Source organism: Haliaeetus leucocephalus, unplaced genomic scaffold (assembly GCF_000737465.1).
Source record: "Haliaeetus leucocephalus isolate CR32 unplaced genomic scaffold, Haliaeetus_leucocephalus-4.0 Scaffold395, whole genome shotgun sequence".
Lineage (NCBI taxonomy): Eukaryota > Metazoa > Chordata > Aves > Accipitriformes > Accipitridae > Haliaeetus > Haliaeetus leucocephalus.
The window spans coordinates 852,141-859,926 of NW_010972831.1; the positions used below are offsets into that span (position 1 = coordinate 852,141).

The 7,786-nt window shown below is 51.1% G+C and overlaps 1 protein-coding gene across 3 annotated transcripts in view; it reads left to right on the plus strand.

The window, feature by feature from the left end:
- ATP2A3 (ATPase, Ca++ transporting, ubiquitous) overlaps window positions 1-7,786 on the plus strand; it is a 57,335-nt gene that overhangs the window by 276 nt on the left and 49,273 nt on the right. The gene's annotated exons all lie outside the window — the stretch shown is intronic.

Here is a 7,786-nt window from a genome sequence, read left to right on the forward strand (position 1 = left end):
GGGGGTGCCCCTCTCCCCTCCCCTCTCCCGGCCCGGGGGTCGCGGAGAAGCGGTGGAGGGTTTACCGCGGGACACCTGTTGATTCGGGGAATATTTACCGGCTTCGGTGAAAGGCTGGTTACCGGGGGTACGGTCGGCACCGGCGGTTACCGGGGTGTTAATTCCTCCGGCGGAGTGTCCTCCGGGAGGGACACGGACATGTCGTCGGGAAAGAGAGGGGGAAGTTCCCCCGTTGCCTGCGGGTGAAAGAGGGAAGCCCCGAAATCGACTGGGGTGGTGGGGGGACGTGGGGTGAGGGGAACCCTCTTGGAGCAGCCGGGCATCGTCCTGGGTTTGATCAGGGGACTTGTGTAAACTCGTGTTTTGTAAGTGCGCACTGGGCACGGGGGGGCTCGCTGGGGTGCCTGAACCGACCCGGGTAAAGAGTGATTTTGATCGCTCAGGCTGTGACGGGAGGTAAGTCGTTAACTCTGCGGACGGAAACCGGAGGGTGTTTCGGGCGAGTTTGCTCCGGTGCTGTGGAGCAGCAAGTCCTTTCTCAAAGTTGCACAAGGGGATAAGTGTGTAAACTCTCTCCTGGGTTGGAGCTTGTTGCATCGGCTTTTCACTTCATCCTCGTGGGTGAGGCTAAGGAAAACCCGACTAGGCGCTGGTGGGATTGCTCTCCGCATCTTTATTCATTGGGAGAGCTGTGTTAGGTGGGATCAGAGGGCTGTGCCTCCTCCAGACAAACCCTGCCATGAGCGGTCCCGTCTGCTGGGCTCGGGGTCCCCTTTCCCACCAGCGCTCGCCGTACCAGGCAGCTTCTGCTCTGTTCCCTGTGTCAGCGTGGCCGGGGTTGGGCCGGGAGCTCGTGCCACGCAGGACTCTGCGCAAGGCGTAAGCAACGGAGCATCGCGCCTGCCCTTGTCCGACCTGATCCCGGAGAAGGGCAGCTGGGGACCCGTCTGATTAGCCGGCAGGGGAGCAATCCCTCTGCTTTGGGGGCTCAATGCAAAACACGTCCTTAAGAAACAGGTGATCGGTCTGATTTCAAGGTATACTTGCTGCCAACATTTCTGTGCTGTCCCCCGGCCCCACGGGAACGTGGGGATGGCGGGTGGTCCGTGCCGCGCAGCAGCGTGTCACCTAAAGGCATCGCCATCGTGGTGCTCACGGTGGCTTCATCCTCCTGTTTGCCCAAGTGAATCATCGTCGCTGAGTCAGGCACGTTGGTTGCTCGGTGGCACTGGGCTCTCTACCTTGAAAAAGGGAGCTCGAACGTATGACGCAGGTGCAAAGCAAAGGGTTAGCCGTGGCAATTAGTTCGTCTTTTTGGTTTTTTTCTTCTTCCTTCCCCCTCTTTCAAGCAATGGGTCTGCACTCGCCTCTCTCTACAGTTTTGCTTCCCATACAGTCTAGCATTGGGTTTCTTGCAGGCTGTTGACTCATGAGAGCTTCTGACTTTGGGGTGTGCCATGGCTTTCGCCTTCAAAGCAGAGCTCCGCGTCTCCTGTGCAATACAGCTCGCAGTGATGTGCATCGATGTTGAGAGCAGTAACGTGGGCAGTGCAACCATCAGTGAAAATGTGGTCAAAGACTTTTAAGAATTCTGAATTTCTGCAATTTTTGTGCAGCATTTATATCCTCCTTGTGGCGTGGATGAGATATGGACAGGTTAGCACAGCTTAAAATCATGCAGAATGGGACCCTGTGTGGTTTGTTTGGTTTAAAACCTTGATGTTAAGCAAATAGCCTTTTTTCCAGCATGGCAAGAATTTGCAGATTGTGTTGCGGCAGCAGGAGCCGACCTCCTTGACCGTGCTGGGGTACCCTGGGGTGCCCTGTTCAGGTGAACTGCTGCGGGGAGCAGCGTGGGACGGTGAGCTGGGCTTGCGCCGGAGCACGGGTCTTGAAAATGGTCTGTATTAAATTGCATTTTAATTTAGGCTTAAGTTAAACTCCGGCAGCGGAAGTGTGGGACAGTTTGATCTTGCTTGAGCTCGCGCAGAAGGGGGAAGAAAATTCAAATCTTGTGTGGCTTGAAGTGCAGAGCAGACCTTCAGCTCCAGCTAGTTTCATTTTCGCACCCTCCTGTCTCTCATTCATTCATTTCCTTCTAAACCTGAAATCAAACTGCCAGTGTGGTCGTGAATCACAATCTAAAATACAACATCTTTCTTAAAAACTGCCTCCCGACGTACTTCAGAGAGTTGCTGTCTGCTTCTTTTTTATTGTGGTGATGCATTCAAAAAAAGATGAGCTGCAACGAGCTCCAACGTTAAGTGAGAAGCAGTGGCCATTGGTGTGTTTTATATTAAAAAATAATGTATTTTGGGGGGGGTTATACTCTTGGAGCCTAAAATTGCTTTTTCAGTTCCAATGCTCGCATTTAGGTTTGCAGGAGGAAACAGAGAGCAATACTGATTATTTAATACCTCCAGTTTGTGGCTTGGCAGTCAAGCAGTGAGATATAGATTACTGGACTGGAAGAAGATATTTCTCCCCTAGGAAGAGCTCGCGTTCTAGTTTCAGATCTGTCATCGGTGCTGTCAGCATGGCCATTTCATTTGCCAAGGAAACTGGAGAAGCTGCAGAACGTTTAGGTCTCACCATGGCGATTCTTAAAAGGCTTCTGAATCTCCAAAGTAAATTTTAACTACGCAATGCTTCGGATGCTCCGTGCGCGCCGGGTAGGCGCTTCCCTATACCTCCTCCCATCCACCAACACCGAGCTCCACGGGTTGCTTTTAGACCACAAAACTTAAAAAAAACCAAAACCAAACCAACAAAAAACCCCCAAAACAAAAGCAAAAAATGCGCATCTCTTATTTTATAATAGACTCATCACGAGGATAGAGGGGTGCAAACATTCTTCTTTCTAAATGTAAAACCAGGGGCACAATTTACCCTGAAACAATTTCAGTTTTGCCAAGAAATGACAGATATAAACAGGAGTTGCCCCACGGACAGTGAAGTGATTTTCTGTTTTAAATATAGCTGTGATTTCTCTCTTCTAAATGGATTTCCATGTGTAAATGAGCATACATTTCGGGCAGGATATTGCCAGCATTAATGCATATGCATAATTTTATTTGCTTCATTGGTAACCTAAGTGGACTGTGAATGTCAGTGGAGTCAAGTGCTCGGCTGTTTGCAGCATAGGGGCGTTTGTCTCTTCTTGCATTTCATCTCTTCTGACTCCAAAGCAGAAGCCCCGCTGCCGTCTGCGGTTGGAAACGCCCCGGGGCAGGATCGGACCCTGCCCGTCAGCCCTCCTCGGGGTCTAGCCCATCCCCTCCTTTACCCTCGCCGCTCCTGGGGCTGACCCCCAGCGTGGTACCCGATGCTCTTCAAAACCTCCCGTGCCCCACTGCAAGGTGCAACGATAACGGTGTTTACGTGCTGGCTGGTTGAAGCGTTATTCAAGCCAGCTTCAGCACTGGGCCAACTCAAAGCCCATGAGTAAATTGGCTTTTCTTTTATAACGCACCTCTCCACGTCTCTGTAAGCTTTATTTCAGGATCTCGGAGCCCCTGGGTGTATTTTTGCCTCTGCGTGCCCGAGCCTACCTGGGTGGGAGGAGGAAACGTCCTCGAGCCCAAATCCAGCCTGCGATGGGTTGCCAGTCTCCTGAAACCCATCGAGGCTCGTTCACGAGGAGCTTTCCGCTCTTTGGTGTGAACGCGCATCCAAGCCCCTGTTTTGCTAGAAGCGGCAGCAAAACCCACTGATATATTATTTATTTCCATCCTTTTCCCAGCCTATACCCAGGGTTGCATGTGCATGCGTATATACGTCCATCGGCACATGCGTGTGCGTGCCCGTGCCCCTGCCCCTACTCTAATTGCGGTGCATTACTTAATGTCGGAGGAGCTGCTGGCGGTTGCTAACCAGCCAAGGTTACGCTCCAACTCCCTCTTGAAAAAAAAAAAAAAAAAAAAAAAAAAGAGAGAAATTTCTATTTTATACTGAAATATTTGAGATGCCGGTAAGGAAAGGAAAAGCAGCATTTTCTGACTCATCTAACTCTGCTCTCTTCCTCTGCGCATCGCCCACCTTTTCCACCCCCAAAACACACGCTTAACAGTCTGATTCATAAACATGCTATGGGTTGGTTTTTTTTTTTTCCTTCTCCTCCTCCAAATCCTTTCCCTTAGGAGAAATGCTGAGGCATTAAAACCTTGTGAGCGCCTTCAAATTTGGGGAGAGACTACACAAAATTTTCCCAACTGGACAAGAGGAAACTTGGGATTTTCATCCCCGTGCTGTCCTCTGAGGTTACCTGCTTTTGTACCTATCCTTAAAAAAAAAAAATAAATTGTGAATGAAGAGCAATGTTCAGAAAAACTGATGTCTGCTCTTAAAATGCTGAGGGAACCGGGGAGGGGGAAATTTCTGGGATGAGGAGAGGCAGGGGCTGTGCTTGGGGGGGGGAGGGATTTTGCGTGCAGGTCTTGTGTTTACCCCTGGGGTTGGCCTCCCCTATTACACAAGTGTCATTTCATTACTATTTTTATTTCATTGCTGGTTTTAAAGCTGGGGGTGGCAGAGCTGGTGCTCCAAAACACTGATTTAGGAGGAGTCAGGTACGCTGTGGATGCCCAGGTGCCGGCTTGGGATGTGCTGTTTCCAGAAAGGGGCTGGAGCGGGTCCTCCAGAAACACCATTAGCAGCAAAATATCCCCCTTCTCCCCAGGCTAATCCTCTTTCCCAGTATTTCAGGTGCCTAGTTTGACCTCCCTACTCCAGCTGAACGGGTTTGGCCAGCCTAGTGCAGTCCTCGCCATCGTCATGTAGCTGCACATCTGCTCTTTGCCTTTTCAGTGGCATTGGTCTTTCTGCATCTTTTAAGCCTTTTCTAATCGCCAGATCTGATTTGAAGCTATTGAGTCACATTTCTGTGGTCACCTCCCTCCAGGATAAACCTCTGAAAAATACTATTGATATTTATGTTGCAAGTAAGTTTGTTTTGCTTTGTTTTTTTAAATCTTCCCCTCGAAACCATTTTTCTTGAGTGAAAAGCATCGCCTGACGCCTGGTGTTGCTTTTGCTTTCTTCCTACCAAGGAGAATTTTAGTTTTTGAGAAGCGTCCAAGGAGCTGCCTTGTCACTCTGCGTTTGATCTCCTCCTGCAAAAGGGATGGCGTGAAAGCAGGAGGCTCCTGGCTGCTGCTAAATCACCCCTGTCCTGTGGATCGGGTCTGTCCTGGCACATCCACAGCCCAGGCAATGCTTCTGGCACAGACCCCCACGGGACATCCCTGACGGATGCCCAGAATTGCAGATGCTGGCACGAAGCAGGGCTGAGCGCATCCAGTTTTGGGCAACTTAAAGCAGATGGTTGGTGTTTTCTGGTGGCGATAGCTGCCCTGTGCAGCACTGGAGAGCTGGGCTGAGCGCAGCCAACCCGCGCCCTCCCTGATGCCCAAAACCTCCCCCGAGAGTGGCGTTCCTGTTGCCCTCCTGTGATTTTGCAGCGGGGATCCAAACTGATTATCGAAAGGTGTCAGAAGCATTGCAGGGCCGCACGCAACCTTGAGATGCTTTCGTTTTCATGGTCCTGAAAAACAAGGTGCTTTTTCATATGTTTTCATATGCTTTTTCATATGTTCAAACCTCTGGAGGAGCCAGCTTTGATTTTTGTCCTATGCGCAGCATTTGCAGCGTCGGTTGGGATGCTGATGCTCCCCCAAAGTGTTTTTTAGGGTTATTCTTTGTAAGCCATGAGCCAGACGTTGAGTGTTCTCAGTCTGTGCCTCTTGCCCAGCCAGTCCAGCCCCGCTCCTGGGGAAGGGGCTCCTCCGTGCGAGGCATTGCTGTGTCCAGACCAGCCACAAAGTCCTTCTCTTGGTACATCGAGCTCACCCGGTGGGTGCCCCATCCCCATTAATGTTTTCAGGGCTGTTAAAAGGAGCATTAAGAAGTTCGGAGCAACACCTAAGCCGTGCTCCATGGGGAATTAGGGCAGTAAAAGCAAAATGGCAAACCTCTTTCGGCAGGTAAGGCCGGGTGTCTGGGTGCTGACATTGCACAAGGATGCTCTAAAACTCCTATTTAATTTATTTTCCCTGGGAAAAGCCCACTGGGCAGCTCCGGCACGCGGGGCAGCGCTCCCTGCCCAGCCCGTTGGCTCGCTCTGCTGATCACAACGGCGGCGGTGCGAAGAGGAGGACGTCGTCTCCTGGGCTGGCTGGTTTGATGTGGCTTAGTTCAGTAACCGGCTGGCAGAGCGATCCGGAGGGGGAGGCGCTTGGGAGCGGGATGGGGACCAGGAGCCGAGCTGCTGGGCTGGCATTTTCCCGGAGCGATGCTGGCACTCGCGGTCTCAATTACAGGATAGAAATATTAAGGCAGGTTGTGATTATCAGGAGAGGGATAGGGTTTTCTGCTTGCTTTTTTTATCTTTTCTTTCTTTTTTCCTGTTTTTTTTCCCTCCCCTCTTTCCCCTTCATGTAGCCCTCATGGATGATCTCCCGTTGCATCTCAGATGGGGTGAAGGCACGGCAGGCAGCCTCTCCTGGTCAGTCGGTATACCTCGGACAGGAGAAACAGCGGATAACGGGGAGACTGGGAGGACTGGGAAAGGTGGGAGGGATGGAGGAGAGGGGCCCGCGGCCGCTGTGGGTGGGCTGGCTGGGCAGGCAGCGGCAGGACAGAGCTGTCTGGGGCTCAGTCCAACCCGCTGGCATATTAATACCCAGCAAAACCCAGAAAGCACCAACCCCCCATCCCATCCCCATTTATTATTGTGCATCTGATTTTTTTAATTTTTTTTTTTTGTTGCCGGTAGTGTGACTCATCTTTTTTTATATCTCAGTGTTGGTAGTATTGGAGGTAGAAAGTATAACAGTAACCTATATTAAAAAAAAATTACCGACTGCTCGGTTGAGCTGCTGTCTGTACCAATTATGTCGCTGGAAAACAGGTAGCAGAGATCTGGGCTGGAAGTGTAGAAATGTTGAAGAACCGGAGCCAAAAAGCAATAGAGAAAATTGTGGTTACTTGAGTATTTCCATGACGTGAGCGTGCGCCCGAGGCTCCTCCGTGGGCGGTTAACCCCTCACAGGCAGGGCTGCAGGCAGCTGCCTGCTCCACCAGAGTCCGAGCAATGACCGTGCCGGTGGTGATGACCAGTGCTGGGACAGGAGACTCATTATTCCTGTTAGGATTAATGCAATTAATGCTAACGGGCCTTTTCCAAGCCAGGGCTTGGTGGGTGACTTGCCTGGGATGAGCCACTCACCTCATGAAAGGAGGGTCGGATTTGAGTCCAAAGTGTTGCTCTTTTGAAGAGAAGTTGAATTAATCCTTGCCAGCAATCAACCTTGTGTCTGTAACTAGTATTTGCTAGTTTTCTGTGGGAACCTCCCAGTTTTTGAGGTTTGGCTGCTCGTTATCACTCTATAAAAGCCTTTTCTCTTTCTCACCCGCAGAGGTGGTAAGTCTGAGCTCGGGCTGTGGTTTGGTAGGGATCCCATCTACCTCCCAGGACATGGTCCATGTCCATGTCCCACCTGGTCCAACGCGTCCCCAGGCATCAGGCTTCTTCAGGGCACGCAATGACATCTCTTTGTGACCCGTGGTGGCCGGGAGATCTGAACTTTTGTACTTCTTTTTGAAGTCTAGACCTATAGTACCCCTAAATGTAGATGTCTCTGCTCTGATCATCAAAATCCTCCTAAAATTTAAATGTTCAGCAAGCTGCTGGATGTGCTGATGCAGGTCCTGGCTTCGTCACCTGAGCTCCCACATGAACCCATTTGAGATTCTCTCTCTCTCTCCCCCCCCCCCCCCCCCCCCCCTC